Genomic DNA, 23,289 nt, shown 5'->3' on the forward strand with positions numbered 1-23,289 from the left:
AGAACCCCTTAGTGCAGAACATGTGGACCAAGCCTGCCAATATGGATGTTAACAGCCATGTAGATGGGTATAACACATAACGACTGGTATACATTCGCCCCCATAGGTTATGCATTCACACACCCCTGTCTGTCCTGACACATAATAATTGCTGGTACAGAGGTGCCATGGCCATATACTACCCACTGGATATTGACATACTTCTGTATAGCATCCCACTGCTCCATCTGACATACATGACTGTTAAGGGAGGCCTGGCAGCAGTACATCTGGCAAGTATCTGCGCATTACATCTCACTGGGTAAGTACACTAAACTGCTCGGCATGTAACAAAGCACTGTGCAGGCTACAGGCAGACTGGCTCAACACTGGCCTATACCTCCTATGGGGGAATGCACATGTACCTGCATATATTGCAGGCTCTACAGGCATGTCAAAGCACAGGGTAAGATACATCTGTGTGGAAGTGCATAACCACACCAATGTGAACACAGCCACAGCTACATATGGTAAGCTAGCATAATATTACAGTATATGGACTATCTGTTCAACACCATCCTCATATGTGCCACTCACACACTAACCCTACATATACTGGGCCACTACAGAGTGTGGTCTGATGCCTGTCTGTGGTATGGGGCATGTGTGTGTGTATGGCCCTACAAACATGTAAGCCAATATGATAACATACAGTGGAGCAGCATGTAACATCAAATAGGATGGGACCCAGGACGATGACATCTACCACAGTCTGTACACAGGCCAAGGTACATATTGACAATACACACACTGTTGACATTCACCATAAGTACACAGACCTCAGAACTGTACAAACAACCACAGAATGTCCAGGTTATTTCATCAAATATAACCGCCTACTGTACATAACATGTGTAGCAGTCTGATATCTCACTGGCTTGTTATCAGATATGATGACACTAATTATGGTGTACAGCACATATTCACCTCTTAATGCATGACATATGTACAAAGGTTGACAGAGTTGTGGCTGGAAGCACATACACAGGGCCAATATTGACATGTTGCTGTGATAACATCTTACTTTTACTGTTGTAACAGGGTTTGTTGCAACATATGTCCTATGAGAGATATGAAGTCAGTAACTGTCCCGGCTTTCAACATCTACAGACTGCAATCCTCACACTACCTCCTGCAGTTCACAGATACATGCTCTGTGGGTAACACATGAAACCAAAGGCACCACACACTGCCAGTCGGCAGATGACCCTACACATAAGAAGTCCTCATAAACATAGAACTGACATGACAGGTATTAATACATGTAGGACGGCCATATCCCCATACACCCTGTTAAACCAGCATTACTCTGAATGCAGTATAGCAGCACTTACAGTCTGTAGTGTGGTCATGCAAATCCCCCTCCTGTGTGTTGGCCTGTTTCCACAGTGTATGTTGTTAGAGGTAAATCCCTAATCCATCGAAGATGCTGTTTACCAAGCAACAGATCGAGTTCCTGCTCACAGTGAATGGAAAGGCCCAACACCAACATGATGTTCCTAGATATTGGAGTGTGTTTCCATGCAATTGGCTATGGGAATGTTACCACAACTGTTCCACATGCAGTCAGCTATGGGAGGGTTGCAATTCATGTAGAGGCCATCAGCTGATCATGAGCATCACTTAAAATGCACATGCTGCTGCCTAAGCAAATCAGGTGTAGGTCTACACATCCACCAGTGAGGGAGTGAGAAAGGCAGACAGAGGCAATGACAAGTCAGAGAGGGGTGGGAGAGTAAAACTTAATCATGTTTGTGTCACACACCTACCAGCACAGGCTATCAAACCCCTGATGACTATGTAGTGCTATCACAGTCCTATGCAGTTACTGGATGCGCCACATAGGTTACCTGTTATGGAGTCCTCAGAACATATATGTGATGGTGAGTGACATCTGCAACAGGGATATGGTAGCTATACGGTAGGTAAAGTACACTAGCCTGTACGCTTGTACAGGTGCTAGTGTCAACACAGCCACACTCTCACAGGGATGCACACACATTGACACACTTGGCAGGGCCTGAGATACAGCTCATCACTAGTGAGATTGCCACAACACATTACTGTGCAGGTATCATATGCACCACATGGGTCATATGGAAGTTATATGGGCAAAGGGTATGGGGAGGTGTCTGACATCAGTCAGCATGCTTCAGTATGCCACTGGGGGTTGTAGTGAGTGTGGATTTGATAATACGCATCATACAACACACACACAAACACACAGGGTGCCAGTACTGACATGCATGGGTGCATTTCTGCACGTGTATGTGGTGGTTGACTGTGCCAGATGGCTAAACAAGGCTAGGTGATGAGTATACCTTGGCATCAGGCCACATGACAATGGTCTGCATTGTGGCTCAGGGATGTGGTTTCTGCATTTGCCCACACAGGTGGGTATTGTATCCAGCATCCAGTCACCTGGGTGACTATTGCATCTGGCAAATGTTGTGCATCGCTTGCCAGGTATGTGTTCCTTAGTCCATGACATGGATGGTGTCTGGGATGTGCACACCTCCCACATGCATGTACAGTGACATATGGAGCTGTACCTGGGGTGTTGGGCCCATGTTGTGTACACAGATTATCATCAGATTTGCCAGTCTTGGCCACCTGTGGCAGGAACTGGTAATGGACAGTAGGTTAACCCTGCACCTACATTGATAGCATGCTAACTGCATTCCCTGGTGTCAGTGGCATCTGTCCATACAGGGCATGTTTTCAGGCATGGTATGTCCTTTGTAGGTCACATGTGATGGCACCACAGGTGTTGCAGGTGTCCAGTGGGGAACTTGGGGAAGGTGCACTGTCTGCATGTATGTGCCTATTGGACAGATGGACAGGGTGCCATGCCCTCTGTAGGCCACTGCAATCACTCCATAGTTACTATCAGTGGCCAATATGCAATGTACTACACACATATTGGCTGTTGCCTCGGCATTTGTGTGTGTGTGTATGAGACATGGGTTGAGAGTGTGCTCTGGGTAATACTGGCATTGCTAACTGTGATTGCCTGGCCTTGATGTCACATGTATGGGTATGGATTTGCACCCCAGCCTCTCAGCTATTTCACATCTGTTATCCCTGTACAGTGGACATTGTGATATATACTAGGGCCACCATATAAGAAATTTGCAAAACCCGCTCCACATTGGGCCCAGGTGTCTCACACACACACACACACACACACACACACACACACACACACACACACACACACACACACACACAGACATGCACATGCACATTCCTGTAATGTCTGGGAGTAGAACCCCTACCTAACGCCACGGAGATACGGAGATTACTGGAGTACTTCTTCCCCAAAGGTGTATATCACATTGGATGACGTCTGCAGGATTGCCAAAGTAGGACATTCAAATTGGAGTGAGTGTGGCTAGGCTAAAACGCACTGCTCCCTACACAGACAGTGAGACACACACACAAACACACCATCCACAACCAACATGTGTGGGTATAGAATTGCTAACAGAGGTCTATATCACACTACAGCATGGGACTGTTATAGGACGCACCATGGTGATTATTGGAGAACTCCTTCTCCAAAGGTGCATTTCACAATGAATGACATCATCAGGATTGCCAAAGTAGGGCATTTGACATGTACTGAGTGTGACTAGCCAAAATGCATTGCTCCCTACAGAGACATTGAAACTCACACAACCAACATTTGTGGGTATAGAACCCCTAACAGAGGTTTATATCACACTACAGCAGTACACAGTTATTGCGCATGCTACAGGGATTACTCGGCTGTGTCCTTCTCAGAGGTGCATTTCTAGGTGGATGACATCAACAGCCTTGCCAAAGTAGAGCATACGAATTGTATGGAGTGTGACTACTCTAAAAAGTATTGTTCTCTACACAGACAGGGTGAGACAAACACACACACTTGTCAAGTGGAGGATTCGAGCACCTACCTAACTAATTTATCATACTACAGCAGTACACAGTTATGGCATGTGTTACAGAGATTACTGGGATACAGCCTTCCCAGAGATGTATTTCTAGGTGGATGACATCAGCAGCCTTACCACAGTAGAACATTTAAATTGTAGGGGGTGTGACTACCCTAAAAAGCATTGCTTTCCACACACACACACACACACACACACACACACACACACACACACACACACACACACACACACACACACACACACAGTTGCCAAGGCTGGGGTCTTACCTAACCATTTTATCACACTACAGCAGTACACAGTTATGGCACGTGCTACGGAGATTACTGGGAAACAACCTTCCCAGAGATATATTTCTAGGTGGATGACATCAGCAGCCTTACCATAGTAGAGCATTTAAATTGTAGGGGGTGTGACTACCCTAAAAGGCATTGCTTTCTACACAGACACAAACAATTGCCAAGGCTGGGGTTAAAACTCTTATCTAATTATTTTATCACACTACAGCAGTACACAGTTATGGCACACACTACAGAGGTTATTTGAGTACAACTTTCCCAGAGATGTATTTCTAGGTGGATGACATCAGCAGCCTTACCACAGTAGAGCATTTAAATTGCAGGGGGTGTGACTACCCTAAAAAGCATTGCTTTTTACAAAGACAGACAGACACACACACACACACACACACACACACACACACACACACACACACACACACACACACACAGAGCTGCCAAGGCTGGGGTTAGAACTCCTACCTAACTAGTTTATCACACCTGAGCAGTACACAGTTATGGGATGCACCATGGAGATTACTGGGCTAAAACTCTCCCAAAGGTGTATTTCACAGTGGATGACCTCAGCATGCTTGTCATAGTGGGGCTATGGGAAGGGCAGTGTGTGTGCATGTGCCATAACCCATTCATGTAGGGGTTGACATGCTACATGCGGGCACAACCTGTGTCATATTTCACAGGTACGTGTATACAGCTGCTAAATGACTACTTCCTTGAACAGTCATGTTGCACAGCTGGCACGTGCACAACATACTCTGTAATGCTGACAGATACAGGTGGCTAGAATCTGCAGTGAGTGACATCTGACCCTCGTGTGGTTGTGGCCCTTTGGCTGTATGCTGGGTGGGACAGGCCTGGATGGCTCCTAGTCACAGTCACCTTCTTCCACACATCTATGTATGTCTACCTTTGGCTTATTATAGTGTGTTGTCCTTACATATATGCCTGTATTCCTATCCACTGTGTATGCAAAGCATAAGTGTTGCATACTGAGGAGTGTCTGCACTAACATCTGTGGCTGCCGGATATGTCTAGTCCACTGGTGTTTGCAGACATGGCCTTCATGTGTGTAAGTGTGTGAGCATGCCCAGTATTACTTTTCAGTATGTTGTTGACTGACATTGCCTTCATTTCTTTAAGGGTGTGGGAATGCCCAGTATGGCCATCTGTACTGAATGTGTGGATCGAGTCCAGGTAGTTTGTACTGGAGTGCTGTCCTTTGTGTTGTACACCTACAGGTAGCATGCTGTCTCTGCAGGGTATCCGTTGATTATTAGGCATTGACTGTTACTACATTTCTGCATAGGATAGGGGGCACACCTGACTATTTATACATTTCTACACAGGACGGGGGGGGCACACCTGACTGTTATTATATTTCTACGTAGGATGAGGGGGCACACCTGGCTATTTGTACATTGCTACACAGGATTGGGGGGGCACACCTGTCTGTCACTACATTTCTACGTAAGATGGGGGGGCACACCTGACACTTGTACACATTTGCTAAGACTGTGCTGGTATGTCGGGTACTCCATTTCAGTCTGTGGTCTTACCCATCGTGCTGACTAGAGGCATACCAGTATACTACAGATCTTAGCTTTTAATTACCTACATATTAGTTTCTGACTTCCTACCCTTCAGAGCTGACATCCCACTGCCTGACCTGCTGTAGTCTGTCTGTGTAGGTCTGGTGGGGTGGGGTTACCAATAGGCCTCATTCAGAGGCCATAGCACAGCCCTTTTGTTTGTGTTTGTCTACACCTGTCCTGCTGGCTGTGACTGTTGTTGGGTATGTGAACCCCCCTGACTGGCATGTGTGAGTCACTTACCTTGTAGGTGTCCCAGTACTGAGGGTGATGCTGCAGGGCTGCCTATGTCAGATGCACATAGTACACTCCCTACACATGGTTAAGCACAGGTATTGTAATGTTTGGCATCCCTTTTACTGTATGTGAGAGTCAGAGAGAGGTGGTATTCCCTGGGTCTCTCCTGTGTCAGTGTATGTGCTATGTGTTGCTTCTTTGCCAAGGCCAGGGCATACTGGGCATGCCTCCTTCTGCCTACTGGAACAGTCTCAGGTTGTTCCTTCTCCGAGTCACTCTGTGCCTGCGCAGGACTTGGCAATGGTGGGGGGCTGTGTGGCCCTGCCCTGTGATCTTCCTGCTGCAGCTGTTTCCACAGGATCATATTGTGTAGCATGGCACATACAAGGACAATTTGGGTACATGTAGCTGATGAGTACTGCAAGGCTCCACTGGATGTGTCCAGGCACCGGAATCATGCCTTGAGCATCCCAAACACATGCTCTACTATAATTCTAGTCTGTGTGCGTGCCTCATTATGGAGCTCTTGTTTTGTGTGTGTGCATTTCTGATGGGTGTCATCAGCCACGGCTCCATTGCCATTCCAGCATCCCCCACTAGGTGACCTTCAGGGATGTCCCCATTGATAAATCTCTTGTACAGCTGCGTCAGATGCCAGATGTGGGAATCGTGATAGCTTCCAGGGCAGCCAGCACACACGTTCATTATTATGCTCTGGGCATCGCACAAGACCTGACAGTTGCTGGAGGGGAAGCCCTTGCGGTTAATGTAGACCCTACCCTGCTCACTGGGTGGTGCTTTGATGCATATGTGCATGCAGTCTATAACACCCACTACCTCAGGGTATTCTGCTATTTGGTGGAACAGTTGCATATTGCTGGCCAATGCCTCACAGGTGTTGGGGAAATATACGTGCTCACCGACATGTGCTGAGATGGCATCCAGGAGATTTTGGAGTACCCTGGATGCTGATGCCTGTGAAATCCCCATCATATCCCCAGTTGGCCTTTGGAAGGTGCCTGTAGCTAGTATTTGTAGGCCTACACATACTTTGGTATCCACTGAGATGGGTTCCACTCTGTTAGTTCTGTGTGTCAGGCGTGGCCGGCACAGCTCAACAATTTGCTGTAGGAAATCCCTGTCCACCCTATAGTGCTCCACTATCTCCAGCTCATGTAGCCCCTAGTAGGTTACCCTGGGTCTGTACACTGTTCTCCATCTCCTCACTGTGGGTTGGTCAACAGCATTCACATCCTCACCACCTTCATCCTCTTCCACAAGTTGTTGTATGATAGCTATTGCAACCCCTATCATTTTGCTGTTGTGAGTGTTAAAAGTTCCCCACTTGTTTACAGCAGTGGTGTAGAGTGTGGGAAAAACCAGAGGGGGAAAGTGTTTGCATAGTTTATAGTAGTGTTCTAGGCTGGGCTGGTCTGCTGCCTGCGTAATTAACTGATTCTGATACATTTCACCTGCCAGCTAAGCTTGTTCTCCTTGATTACCTTCCTGCTGCTGTTTTCCATTCCCATTGCCATCCTGTTTAAGCCTGGGTGCACACCGCTCAAACATAATGCTCAAATGTGCACACTGCTTCTATTTCCTGGTTTAACTTTGTTTTTCTTCCTGTAAAACCTGGTGTGCGGCAAGCACAACCACTTAGGCTTTGTAAAGAGTGCTAGGCAGATTTAGACACACCCCCTAGCTTAACTGTGCTAAGCTAGGAGCAAACCCGAGCCACAGGGCTCCAGTTTGCTCACAGTATGCCTGACACACCCCGCCCCCATGATGTCACCTAACTCCTTGGCTTGCACCAAGCTATTCCTACTCTTACACTGTTGGGACCTGACTCACATACTGGGGAAAACTGGGATTCACTGTCCTTCCCCACATTTGCATAGGATTGCCTGCTAATGCATAGTTACATGTCTCACACTGAGCCTTCCGCCTTAGCAACCACTACTCACTGGCCATGTTGTCTTCTGCCTGCCATTGACTTGCATGGCAGAATACTGATTTTAGTTAGAATGCTTAGTTTAGATTCATTTTGTTATTTTCCCCCCAATCCCATTTGCGCGCTGCTGCCCTACGCTTAAACAGCTGAGATCGGCTAACAAAAATAAAAGTTGATTTTTGTGGGGTTTTTTTACTATTTGCAATGCCAATGGCCTTATACATGGTCAGTGGCATGCTTACTACATGATATGCAGCCTTTATTTAGAGCTGTCACAGCTCCGTTTTGGATTTTGCAGAAATGTACTCGGTTACTAACCGAGTACATTTCTACAGATAGCACTAGTCCTGCACGGACAGTTGCAAACTTCCTGGATTGCAAAAATCCCCTCATTTGCATAGATTTCTCCTGCAAATGGGGTGATTTGCATACAAGGGCATAGTCCATGCAGGATTAGTGCAGGAGCGCTCGTGCACGCCCCTGCAGGCTGTTCCTGGTTCGCATGGCAGACATATTGCCTGCTTGAACTCCTGCACAGATATTGCATGCTGTGCAAGCTATAGAGAATCCAGGGGCTTGAGTTTTATGTAGACTGCAAAAGCAAGCGTTTAGTTTATTATGCTAGATGTGTTAGGTGAAGTGCATTTTATATTGGTAAAACGAATCACAGTTTTAAAGAAAGAATATTTGAACATTTGAATGACATCAGACATAATAAGAACGCCAATGCTCTTGTACAACATGTTTATAATCATAGAGAACAGCATATCTTTAGGTTTTTAGTGATATAGCTACTTTTTGAAAGTTTGAGGGGTGGGGATCTAAAGAATTCCACAGAAAGATGCAAGTTAAAGTGGATCTTGCAGTTACAAGCATATATTCAACCAGGGTTAAATGGACAAGTTTCTTTAAAACCTATGTTAAAGTCCCATCACCTTAAACATTGAAGTGAATGAGACTTTATGTATGCAAGTAGGGATGTACTAATATCTGTCTGTTGCCTGGCTATTAGTTAAATTGGTGTTTTTGAGTTCTTGATTTGACTTGTTGACTAATTGTGATATAACGTCATTTATAGCTGACTATTGGTGTACTAACTTTTAAATTTCTTTATATAACTTGTTTTGCTTTTTGTTGTATTTATATGGTCTGAAGAAGCTGTGGACATGCTGTAAAAGTGCTTACCTTTTTCTTTTACATTAAAGTCTGTGGAGTTTTTATGGACTAACTCTCATGATGGTCAGATTATTTCATTAGTGAGGTGAATTATTGCATTCTCTGACCTCTGCCTGGTTGTGTGAATAGTTTTTGGGTTAGATGAGCAGTTTGGATTCAGATCAGGATGCAACACAACTAACTCAATGTTTGTAGTGAGACAGATAGTTGAGAAGAAGCTAAAGGAGACAAAAGAGTCCACCTGGCCTTTCCAAGAGGTGGAGAAAGCATAAGACAAGGTCCCAAGAAAGATGATTTGTACAGTCCTGTGAAAGGGGTTAAAAAATCCAAGAAACATTGATAGAACTAGTACAGGCTATGTACAATGACCCAATGACACAAGTATGAGCATTGTTTAGGTTCCCAGTTGGAGTAGGTTTGCATCACAGTTCATCTAGGAGATCACTGCTGTTCATACTGGTGATGGACTACATTTCCAAACTAGTCAAAGGGAACAAAACAAAGTTGCTGAATATAGGCATGAGTCACTACAGGCAGACTCTAAACAAGAACTTCAACAAATGATTAGAGATTGGAGAATGAAATTAAAAACTGTAGGCACATGGAATAAAACTGACTACAAATGAGATAGTTGTAATGGCAGTAAATATGAGAAAACAGAAGAACTCGAAAAATGAGATAGAAGGGAAATAGTGGGTCAAGTTAACAGCTTCAAGTATCTGGGAGGTGTATTTGAGGAGAAGCAAAGTCTGAATGAAGAGGTCAAAACTAGAATAAGAAGGACTGCAGCCAGGTGGCACATAGTATCAGGAATATGGTGTGACAGAAGAATGCCAAAAAAGCAAAAAAAGTAAGGTGCACAAACCAGGGGTGCAACTAGTACTGTTGTATGGCACAGAAACCTGGGCAGGGAAGGCAGAGTACGTGGGGAAGCTAAAGGTGATAGGAATGAAGTGCCTGAGATGGGTGTTGGGATGCTCACTCTGGGACAGATGAAGAAATGTGGACAGCGGAGTACAGGGCTAAGTAATTGCAATTGAAGGTCAGGTCAAAGAGAACAGGTTCTGGTAGCTTGGGCACACAGGAAATCAGAAGACAATCTGGTAATAAGATTTGGTACAGACAGGAAGAAGGAATGATGGGACTAGGGTGTCCAGGAAACAGTTAGATAATGTGAGACAAAACCTGTGACAACCATTAGTCAGAGAAAGTAGGAAGCTGGCACTGAATTGAGAGAGAGGGATGGTGACAGTTGAAGCAACATCCTGACCTGATGTAGAAAATAGGAGAAGGAGTTGATGATGAGGTTTATCTTTTTATCTATCTATCTATCTATCTATCTATCTATCTATCTATCTATCTATCTGTCTGTCTGTCTATCTATCTATCTATCTATCTATCTATCTATCTATCTATCTATCTATCTATCTATCTATCTAATCTATCTATCTGTTTATCTATCTACCTAGTTATCTATGTATCTGTATACCTTTATGTATAAGTGCACATCGTAAAGCTGTCTGTTGTCAATCTGTTATAAACTACTGTTCTGCTACAGGAAATGTTGAAAACAGAAAAGGAACACATTTCCAATTCCTTAAATTAATGTTTCATAGTATGTATAAAATGTCAAAACAATTGCAAAAATGCAATTGCACAATGTCTTGTTTTGAATACTTGTAGCCTGCCTGCATACCTTCACAACCTAAGCAGCACATCAAACTTTTTTGCCTATAAGAATATTACTGTGAAGAAAGCATCCATGCCAGTGTTTTATTTATGGTCCAGCAGTCCATCTCCAGTTAACATAACAAGAACTGAGTGGGTACAGTTCTGTTTATTCATCTAAATGGCTAAGAAAGAGCTGCATTGATGCAGTATTTCGTTATGTATTTTCTTTCTGTCTTGTTTTGTTCATTTCCATAGAATGCCCTGCATTTGACTAGTGTCTGATAGCACTCTCCTCACATTTTTTTTCCATTGGAGCAACAGTTTTAGTTTGAAACTGTTATTGGAATCTTCTGTTTTTTTTTTTTTCTTCTCTGTCTAGCTTGGTTAATGCTAATAATTGCTTTACAAGCTCTTCGAACCTTTATCTTCATGGCTTCTTTCCAAGAGTTTTATATCTAACTGCACAGACAGTTGCCAACTGCCTACGATGATAAAGGAATTGCACTAAAGTTGTTGAATGCTAGATAGTGACTATAAGCAGGAGGTGGCCAAGCCATTTAAAGACTGGTGACTATTAATTTAGCAGCTGGCCTGGACATGCATGAGAGAAGTTGATGAGTTTAGTTTTTTAACGGTTGCTTATTATGCAGATTTGTCAACTTCTTTGCTGAAGAAGTCTGGACAAAGCCAAAAATGATGGCGATTCAAAGGCTCAAAATCAGGCTCATGTGTTAAATATTACTCTATTTCACTTAAAAGTTACTAGAACATTGAGATGTGGATCAACATACATTTTATGAACAATAAAACATTGTGAAACTTTAATGTTTTGCATTATTGACTGACTGAAATCCTCAATGATCTACCAGAAAATCAAACATTTTCTAAAAGATATTGCAAAATGTGAAGCAAAATCAGGGACATTCTGCAAAATCAAGGACAAGCAAGTGGTATGGACTTACCTCTTAGAGTACTTTATTAGCACAGACAGAGGCATCAGGTTTATTTATTTTTTTTGTTTTAACAGGATTGCTTGCTGGCTTGAGGGACCTAAACTTAATAATGCATTAATCTTGGGCTCATAGGAAACTTCAGAGGCATTCAACATTATTTAAGAACTTTTTTGAGGTTATCCATTAAACTGTGTTTGAATCCTTGACTTGCAACAAGGAAAAAAAAAACTGTTGCGAGTAACATCTTGCATCCCTTCTCCCACTATTGTGACTGCTTATGCTTTCTGTGTCAGGTACTCATGAATAGGATTTGTCTCTTCAGGTTTGCTGTAAGTAGTTGACTTAATTCAGTCAGGCTGGATCTTTCTCACTTTGCCTGCAAAGGTTACTTTTAATTCCAGCTCATTATGCTCTGTTGTGTTTTTCAATGCAAATATTCAGGAATGTCTGTCTAAAAAAACTTTTACATTTCAGTTTATTTGCACAGCTCACACATTCTGAGTGAGACAACAGAATGTATAAATGAAATGAGGATCTTTTTGTGTGTGTTTTTTTTTCTTCTAGTAAGTCATGTTCAATTTTGTTCTTGTCATCATTTAGTGTGGTAGCATTACTGGTTCCATATCATTCAGATTCAGAGGTTCATAGGTGGTTACTAGGCTATCTGCCCAAAAGCCATTTTAAGCCTAGCCAACTTTACCCCAAATTTAAGAAAATATTGTTGACATGTGTCAATACCCCAAGGAATTTTATGGTTATGATATTGATTCATGTACATCAAGTGTTCACAGGCTGCCCCTGTCTGTTATGGACATAGATGTTAAACCAGGAATAAATCTGTGATTTCTCATCCATCGCTCCAAGTTGGGAGTGAGGGATGAGCTTAGCTTCACATGGATGGGAAGCTTGTTCCAGAGATGGGCTAATCTTTGAGACACATGCTTGTCCCTCCAACATGGCCTGTTTATATCACAGTTAAGTTTTAGGTCCTTAGAATTGGTATTTCTGACACCATGTATGTTGCCAGTGTGCAAAAATCAAATGAAGGAAGTTTATTTGAAGACTACATTTTAAAGTTCATATTAAGTAATAAGCCAACTCCGCTGGCATAGAGGAATAAAACTGTCACTATGACCTGAGTTTCATTACTAGCTTGGGTATCTGGTTTAGCTGACTGGATAAAAGGGGGAGTGATATGGCTTTGCCAGTTTGCCTGACTTCAAATAGGAAGGAGGTAGTGCACTTGTCTGGGGTGTGGGGTCCTATTGCAGACTGTAGACCACATGGGGCCACTGGCTCCTAGGGGGGTGAGGCACATGAGTGGTTACATTACTTGTGCCCTAAGTGAAGCTCACTGATCTCTGAACCCTGGAGAATTTTAAAGGGCATCTGAATGGGTTTAGGAGTATAAACAAATAAAAACTCCTGGTGGCTGCCTAAATGACAACCCCTCTTGGTTGTCTTGGTTGTCTTTTGCCATCAGTGAAGTTAAAACAAATGAGTCAAATTACTGAGAGAGAGGCTGGTGATCAGCAGGCAACAGGTGAGAAAAAATTAAAAAAAAATCATATTCAGTAATGTTTCTAATTCTGCTGAACTTGCTTGTTTTGAACTGATTTTGCTAAACAATTATTGCTGATATTACTTCTTATGTTTGAAGGGCTATTAGTTGTTACATTTTTCTGTTTTCTTCCAACATTTATATGCTGCAAAGGATTACACTTTTATTCCAGTCCTTCTCTTGTCATTTTTCAGTTGCAGAATATGTTAATATCCTTTTTCCTTTTTGATGTGTTGTTTTTCACCTTCTGTCTTGTTTGTCTTCTGTTGTTTCTCAGTCGTAATGCCTGCACACTACTAAAGGTCCTTCATATGGAGTGAAGCCCATTACTGACACACTCAACACACGCACACTCATCTCACCGGTGTCTAGTTCTTTTCTTGATTCACACAGTTTATTCACATAGATTAATGTTGTTAGTTCACATATTATTTTAACCCTCTCGGCCAATGTCTGTTTACTGAAATGTTTGTATTCAGTTTCCTCTCCTTTTACTTGTTTGTATACACCTTTTTAACAAATACAGAACACTTCATTCCAATACTCTGCTTCTGTGTCAAATCTATTTTCTTCATTTCATATATCATACTAAAAGAGAGCCATTATACATCACCCATATTACAGTGCAACAGATTCTTCTCTAATTGATTTCTTTTTTTTTCACTTCTCTTACCATTAGCAACTGTCATTTCAGCACATTTCACTTTTTTCAATACTACCTTGCTGCACATTTTCTAAACAGCTTTTGGCTTTTGTCAAATTTTAGTTACTAATGATTCCTGATTATTTTTCTTCTCTTTTTTCTAATACTTTTGTCCTTCTGCTACTTTATAAATAAACTGACACAGTTATATACTTTTTTCATGCTGATATATTCCTTCCCATGCCTCTAACACTTCTTCTTTCTTACCAGTAAACTCTCTAGAGCTCTCATCCAAATTACTTTTATAAGTTATATGATAACATCTTAATTTAAACATATACATTTTATTTTGCATGTCTGGGAACAATTCTAGGTACTGGCTATACTTTAATATAATGGCATATTTCCCATATCCTCAGTTCTAGTGACATTAAACCAAGTCATGGTACTAGACCAGGACTTACTACTTCTTTGTTCACCTGTCATGTTGCAGGTAGACACACGCTTGCTCATATAAATCTTAGTTTGAAGTGTTCTGTATTTGTTAAAAAGGTGTATACAAACAAGTAAAAGGAGAGGAAACTGAATACAAACATTTCAGTCAACAGACATTAGCAGAGAGGGTTAAAATAATATGTGAACTAACAACATTAATCTATGTGAATAAACTGTGTGAATCAAGAAAAGAACTAGACACCGGTGAGATGAGTGTGCGTGTGTTGAGTGTGTCAGTAATGGGCTTCACTCCATATGAAGGACCTTTAGTAGTGTGCAGGCATTACGACTGAGAAACAACAGAAGACAAACAAGACAGAAGGTGAAAAACAACACATCAAAAAGGAAAAAGGATATTACCATATTCTGCAACTGAAAAATGACAAGAGAAGGACTGGAATAAAAGTGTAATCCTTTGCAGCATATAAATGTTGGAAGAAAACAGAAAAATGTAACAACTAATAGCCCTTCAAACATAAGAAGTAATATCAACAATAATTGTTTAGCAAAATCAGTTCAAAACAAGCAAGTTCAGCAGAATTAGAAACATTACTGAATATGATTTTTTTTTTATTTTTTCTCACCTGTTGCCTGCTGATCACCAGCCTCTCTCTCAGTAATTTGACTCATTTGTTTTAACTTCACTGATGGCAAAAGACAACCAAGACAACCAAGAGGGGTTGTCATTTAGGCAGCCACCAGGAGTTTTTATTTGTTTATACTCCTAAACCCATTCAGATGCCCTTTAGTTGGGCGGCACAGTGGTGCAGTGGTTAACATTGTCACCTCACAGCAAGAGGTTCTCCGGTTCGATTCTCGGCTGGGGTGCCTTCTGTGTGGAGTTTGCATGTTCTCCCTGTGTTCGCGTGGGTTTCCTCCGGGTACTCCGGTTTCCTCCCACATTCCAAAGACATGCATCTGGAGCATTTCTCCCTGGGCCTCTGCTGAAAACAGGCTCTGTGGAACCTAGTCGGACTTTCCCGGTCAACAAATGATAAATAAATAAATAAATAAATAGTTTCATTTTAAATAAAGCAGAAGAAGTAGAAGAGTGGTTTGACCTTGATGACACTGATCTAATTGCAGTCTCTGATACTTCTTGAATGCTAGACTCGTTCGGCTACATAATCATAGCAGAAGGTGCTGCTCTCTAAGGTGTATTAATCCCACACAGCACTTAATAACGATATTACGATGATGGTTTAGAGGAGCCTTGCCTGTATACATGTCCATAAGTGTCTGTATAATGAGCAATTCACCTCAAATGGTTTATTGCCAAATACATTTGGTAAACTGTGTCAATATTAACCCCTTTGCTGTTGTTCAAAACCTCTTTTCTCTTCTTCTTTGCTCACCAATGTTTACTTTAGGCCTTGGTACTTGGTGCTCTAGATCACCTCTTTTCTAACTAATCCAAACTTACACATTTATCTCTTTATGATCTGACACCCAGCTTACTGCTTATCTCTTGGGTACTGAGCTTGCAAAATCTAACTTGGGTGCTAATACTAATCATTCTGTACTATAGTGTGGCTACTAACCCTGCTGCTGAGTTTGAAGCTAAGTTACATCACCTGTCATTAATGATCACTGTTGAATTACGTTTCTGTACTGAACAAAAAAAAACTTGATTTCTTGCTTCCCTCATCATTACTGATCTCTTATTTCAAAGAAGAACAGGGTTCCCTTCTATTTAAGCATCAAACAGACTAGAATCCCAGTTTATTCAGTTCCTGTTTTGACTTCCATGTCACATCCTCCTATAGTGTACTCCTAATCCTATGGGAAGAGAATTTATATCAGTATACTTGTAGAGCAAGGGGTGACCAACAACCTTAGATCACAACAGAGACAAGGCACTTCATACCACTTCATGACTCATGGTCCAAGTTAAAAGAGTGGCAAACAATATAAGGCTAGCTTCCTGCATTCCAGATAGTCTCACCTCCAATCAAAACCCAAAGTTTGTTGGAAAAAAACGTCATATCAATGGTCATTCTAAATCCATCATTATTGTCTGTCACCTTACACCTGCTGACAGAGACACTAACCATTCTAAAATGGCTTCCATTTTCACAATAGATCTTCAATGGAGTTACTGCTCTGTTACCTGTGTAAATCCTTCAATTCCTCCTGTTCTAATCTTTATACTCTGTCCTTTTCATTGTAGAATGAATATTCATCCTAATATACAAAAGCCTGATCTTCTAACATTGATGCTGCTGAAGTTAACGGACTTCACCCCAAATTCTTAAAAATGTACTCCTATTTGAACTCTAAATCTCCCACACGTATAAGCAGCCTGACAGTTTTATGATCTACTGGGGAACCATCCATAGTCTTAAGGCTATACTTTCATCCCAGCCACCTCACATTAGACCAGTTTCTATACCTCTGAGTCTTATAAATATTTTTAAGAATGTATTGTATCCTCATATTCAAGACTTTATTTCTAAACATGTTATTTGGTCCAGAATTCAATATATTAGTCGATGGCATTAAGACATGAGTACAAGTATGCATCTCCGTGCCTTTAAATTCTAACACTGTTGATCTGTAATTAAAGCATTCTGTCTTTTGAAACTTGCTAAGACTGTTGACCTAGGAAATCACTCTCATTTTCTTCATTTCATTTCCTCCCTTTCACTTTGGTGAAGAATATTGTTCTTGGATTTCAGATTTCAGTACATCCTTCTGGTTCGGTCTTTAAACTTAAGACTGGCAACAGCATCTGTACCGTACCTCTCAACTGTTCAGATTTTCGCAGAATGTTCATATTTTTGCCCCATATTTTAGTCCATTATGCATAAAATTGTGTTTTTTCTGGAAAATTACTATCAAATCCTTGAGGGATAAAGTCACAAAATAATGACAAATGTTTGAGTTTCAGACTTCATATCATTCAGAAAATTCATGCTAATGCAAAACCTGTAATTCTATCAATTTTCTAAGTTTGTAAGAGCAATATTTAAAAAGTGTCCTTATTTTTCAATCTTCGTCCCCCCATTATTGATGGCTCTGTCCAGATTTCTTGCTCTAAGAGGTTGAGAGGTATGATTCTCTACCCTAAAAATCTAAACTTCTCTGTTACTGGAGGATCTGTGCTTGCCTTCCTCATATTTTCTCTCTTTACTAACTGCTTCTTGTGACCTTCTAGAACTACAGTTAGTTTTGCACACAAGTGATATGGTGATTAATGAGTGAGCCTTCTAACTGTTTACCATCAAATACAATGTTTTGTTCTGACCTTTTGGACCTGAAAATGAAGGTTAACTTCCTTCAGAGTAGTTTGTTCTAAACACAACTACACTGATTCAATGTTATTTGATCCACTGGTAGGTTCTTTTCAACCCAATATTTCCTTATCATACAGGCCAACACCTTTCCAAAATATTTCCTTTTTTGTACTTTAAAATGTAGCTTAAATTTCTCCTAGTTTTGTAAAATATATTCAGAAGTTTATAGGATCTTCAAAGTCTATAGACAATAATTCATTATAAAGCTTGGCCACATCTCCCAATATTGGTAGAGGACTAACATTACCACATAATAAGTAAATATTCCGCACATACCCACAAGAAAATTAGTGACGGCCATAGCCATCCAAAGTGGTTATAAAGGTCATTAGTTAAGTACTCTGCATGATTTGTAAAGCAATCTGTTCAATAAATGAAGGCGATATTAGGTTAGAAATTTATCATTTCATCCAGTGCAGTTGATGCAGTAGTATAGTTTTAGGTCTCTAAGTAAGTGCTGTTGCTTTACCACAGTTTCTATTTAGGTGGAGTTCAAAGAGTGTTGAACATTCATAGCACAAAAGGCTAAGCAGAAATCACTGCTGTGAGTCTATATGGCAGTTGAGGGATAGGGGCTTTCTGTCATTCAAAGTAGCTAAGAGTATTGATACCTGAAATGTTTTTCATGAGGAAATGTTGAAATCTTTCAAAAAGGTTTAGGTGTCTAGTCAAGTACATGCTGAAGGATGCATTATAACTGTTGGGCCTAATAAGGGAGAAATAAAGTTTGTCTGTATCTTCTTTGGACCTTGAGGAGATACCTCAAAGGATAAGCTGTAAAATGTAGAAAGGTTTTCTAACTATTATGCAGACTTGGTGTCAAATGAGAGTTTGTTATTAAAATAGGCACCCAAGTTTGTGATGACTGTGTCTGATTTAAGTGCAATATTATCCTTAAGGAAAGCAGTAGTAATGCCAGATTTTCCAAATAAATGATGCTATATTTCTTAGCACTTAAGACAAGTTCACGATTAACAGTATCTATATTATAAGAGCAAATGCTTAAAATAGCGAACGCTGTATAATCAACCCTTAAAAATCGAAATGGCAAAATGCCGAACATACGGAAAAAAATTGCTGCTCCATAAAAAAAAAAAAAAGACAAAATAAATTGGGGGGCTTTGCCTCCCATACCCCCCAATGTGTGGGGCTGTGCCCCACACCCCCCAACTTAAGTTTACCAACTCCAAGATCGGACCATAGTGCAGGAAATGGCAAAGTCCCAAAAATGGCCCACTAATTTTTTTCCCTCAGGGAAAAAAATCGCTGTTCCGTGTCTTCAGGATTTCGCGGTTTCAATTTAAAATGGTTGATAAAACAGCGTTCGCTCTTTTAAGCATTTTCTGATATAATAGGGAACCGATTAACATGCCAGAATTTTTTGGTCAAGTCCTTACTGTCAAATTTGAGTACTAGAATAAGATTTGATAACTACTCCCAGTAGCAATCATCAGCAAATTTGGTTATCCACACTCCCTTATTATCAGCTTTCATGTCAGAGAGGTGCATTGCACAGAGAAAGAGACCCAGAAGAGAGCCCCTTGAGAAACTGCTGGTGACATTTTTCTCTCTAGAGCAAATACACCAAACCCTAACAGTAGGGATTCCATCAGATAACCAATTACCTATTTACAGAACTACATATGGGTTAAGTTTCATTCGGGAGGGTTTGTCAATGTTCCCAGCATGAAGGGATCATTCAGGTCAACAGCATGGGTCCATGTGTTTCTTACCCATGGTTTCAGTTACCCTTTTGAAAAACTCAAAATATTTGAGTAGTCATGTTTTGCCTTTTATAAAGGAAAACTTGCATGTATCCAGGTATGTAAGGTGAGCTATACATTTGCTTATTAGTTCAACTAAAATACGTCCCATAGAGTTGTGAATAATTTTAGTTAAACTAATGGTCATTTAATTCCTTGAGTCAGTACAGGGACTGCCTTTATGCAAGGGCACCACAACTTGTTAAGGTTTTCCCCACACATCTGGGAAGATGCTAGCTATGAAACTACCTTCTTCAGTACTGCCCCCACAGCCTACTGATGGTTTACTTTTGTCAGTTACCCTAATGCCATCCACTCCATGATTTCAACATCTAGAAAATGCTGCTGCTTTGTTAGCCTGCATTCTGTCATTTCCTGCTGTTTCATAGTTTTACAGTTACGTCTTACATACCCATTGCGATAAAGTATACAAATGCAACTCTGTTAACTCTTCATCTTTTTAAATTACATTTCCTTTCAATATTTACTTATTCATTTTAATTATATTTTGCCCTATCTGCTACTTTTATTTCATATGCTTATGGGCTGGCTACATGATCATATTGTTTTGAGAGCATATTCCTTGGGAGCTAAATTCCAGCTACTATTGGGTATAATTCCAGAAGTAAAATCTCATGAAACCCTCTTCAGTAGATGGGAGTAGATTTCCATTTGTAATACTCCTTCATCCCATGTAGCCCTTCCTGATGTCTTTGCATCAGTGGGCCATCCATATTCTATTTTTCAATTTCTACTAATAGTACTCATCTCACTGTGTTAAATGGTTATGTCTTATTAAGTAATGTACTATAAATACTAACATTTTGTTGGATGTTTAACAAGGTAAGTTTTCATTTGTGTATGTTGTACTTCAAATTATATTTACTAATGACTGCCATATTTGTATTACTACAGATATTAACTTCAAAGTTTTTCTTTGCATCTCCCTAATGTTACATGAAACAACTTTCACATACACATACACACAGACACACACACGCTCACACATACACACACACACACACACACACACACACACACACACACACACACACACACACGCATTTTTTTTCAGTTGGTAGAGAAGTAGTTTTGTCGAATGCAGATTTTGCTGCACAAATTGTTGTTAGTGAAATTAACTGTATTATGTAATAGACAACTTACAGATTATTGACTACAGCATGCTTGATGGTGATTTCATTTTGTAAGTGCAGCTGTACAACCTGTGAGTAACTTTAGATGTTATGGGAAGTGGCAAAATAATTCACCATGTGCAGGCTGTGGGTGTGAAGCCCCCACATATAAAAATATAGTGTTAATGATATGTATGTATGTTGGGGAGGAGGACATCTGTAAGCTCGTGGCTCAGAATTTACTTTTTAGAAGGGATTCTTTTTTATTTAAATATTTCAATTGCAAGTGCAAAGCAATTGTTTATATACATTCATAGGAGTATAGTAGGCTAATGACCACTAGGCCCTTAAAAGCCTAGCCATGCAACCCAAATGTGACCCACAGATGTGATTTATATACTGGGAGATTTACTGAGTGCCTCTGCTCATCAAAGAGAAAGGTGCCAGAACAGGGGAGAATTTCTGATTACCCATCCACTGGACCAAGTTGCACTTAAATATGGTTAGGGAGGAACTTTGTGTCACATGGATAGGGAGCCTGCTCCAGAGAACTGAAATTATCTGAGAAATATATCTGTTTCTCCAACATACCCTATTTATATTTATTTATTTTTATTTATTTATTTACATTTGTTGACAGGGAGTGTCCGACTGGACGTAGGTCCATTTTCAGCAGAGGCCCGGGGAGAAAAGCTCCATAGTTAAAATATACAGACAGTAGTTGCATTGGATTTACATAACAATTAACAATTTGAGCAACATAGAAATTAAAAAGTACAAACATAGTTACAGTTGAAGAACATAGTACATCAGTAGACAACTAGAATCTTTATCATCTGTGAAGTACATAACAGACATTAATAATTGTTACAATAAGAAGTTCCTGCTGTATAATAAGTAGTTAGGCTTATGAGCATCCAAGCTTGCTATAATCAAGGTAGGTGGGTGATATTAGAGGGGGAGTTGCAAGGGCATAGCCAGCATGTTTTTAGGTGCGCTTTTAGTAAAGTTTTGACATGGGTGCATGATGGCACAGAGGTAATTGTAGGTGTGAGGGAGTTCCATAATTTGGCTATGGCGCAAGAGAATAGTGCTTCTCCAGCAGTTATTGGCTTTAGTGACCTGTAAGTGATTTTTGTTGCTGGATCTTAGTGGTCTGATGGTGCAATAGGGTTGGAGTAGATTCTGGAGGGGTGGGACTTTTAATGGATGGTTTACTAGTTTGTGGGCGAGTGCGAGTTGATACCATTGAAGGAGGTGAGTGAGTTCAAGCCAGCCCAGTTCAGCAAGAGAGAGACATTGGTGACTATGGTAGGATGCCCCTGTGGCGAATTTGGTGATTTTGTTGTAGCAGGTCTCGAGCTTGTTTAGATTGCGTTGCCTTAGGTTGATATATATTGGAGAGGCATAAAGTAGGGTGGAGATAAGGTGCGAATTTGCTACTGAAATCTTTGCTGCTTGCTTATTTATGTATAACACTCCTAGTTTTTTGTGGACTTTTTTTATGGTCATAGATATGTGAATGTCAAATTTTAGTTTATTGTCTATTTCAAAGCCTAGCAATTTGGTGTGTTCTGTTGGGTGTATAGTGGTGTTGCCTTTTGCTGTGATGTTAAAGTGAGAGTTGTTTTAAGTATGTTTGGAGGGTTGGAAGATGAGTAGTTTAGTTTTGTTTGGGTTGAGTACTAATTGGGCATCGGATAGCCAAGTTTCAACAGAGGAAAAGGCTTCCAGTGTGACTTTTTGCAGTTTGGGTAGGGACTGGGCTGAGCAGATGATGGTTGATTCATCTGCGTATTGTATGAGTGTGCCATGTTTGGTGGCAGAGGCTAGATTATTGGTGAAAATAGAGAAGAGTAGGGGCCCAAGGATGGATCCTTGGGGAACCCATATAGAGACAGATAGTTGGGGAGATATGTCATTCTACCATACAATGGATTGTGGGCAGTCAGACAGGTAACTCTGAAACCAGTTGGTGACTGACTGAGACAAGGATAGGTTATTGAGGACAGAGATGAGTTGTTTGTGTGGGACCATGTCGAATGCTTTAGATAGGTCTAGGAAAGTAGCAGAGATAGCCATTGTTTTTATGCTGAAGGATAATGTTAGTAAAGGAGAGTAAGGCAGTGGTGGTGCTATGGTTTGGTCAGAAACCATGTTGAGTATTGGAAAGGAAGTTATTAGTAAGGAGGTAGTCTGAGACCTGAGAGTGAATGCATCTCTCTAGTATTTTGGAGAGTGGAGAGAGAATAGCTATGGGGCGGTAATTGGTTAGTTCTGTGGAGGGGCCGCCTTTGTAGAGGGGAATTATATGTGATACTTTCCATAGTGTGGGAATGTAACTTTCTGGCAGAGATTGGTTAATCAAGATGGATACTGAGTAGGCTAGAGCATCAGCTGCAATTTGTAAGTATTCACTTGGGTGGTTGTCTACAACTAATTTGGTGGGCTTAAGTTTAGTAAAGAGTTTTTTATGTTGGAGGTAGGAACAAGAGAAAAAGAGAGGACAGTGGGGAGATTACTAGTTGAAGGTGTGGGTTGGAGTGGA

This window comes from Protopterus annectens, chromosome 3.part0 (genome assembly GCF_019279795.1).
Source record: "Protopterus annectens isolate FY-2018-M chromosome 3.part0, PAN1.0, whole genome shotgun sequence".
Lineage (NCBI taxonomy): Eukaryota > Metazoa > Chordata > Ceratodontiformes > Protopteridae > Protopterus > Protopterus annectens.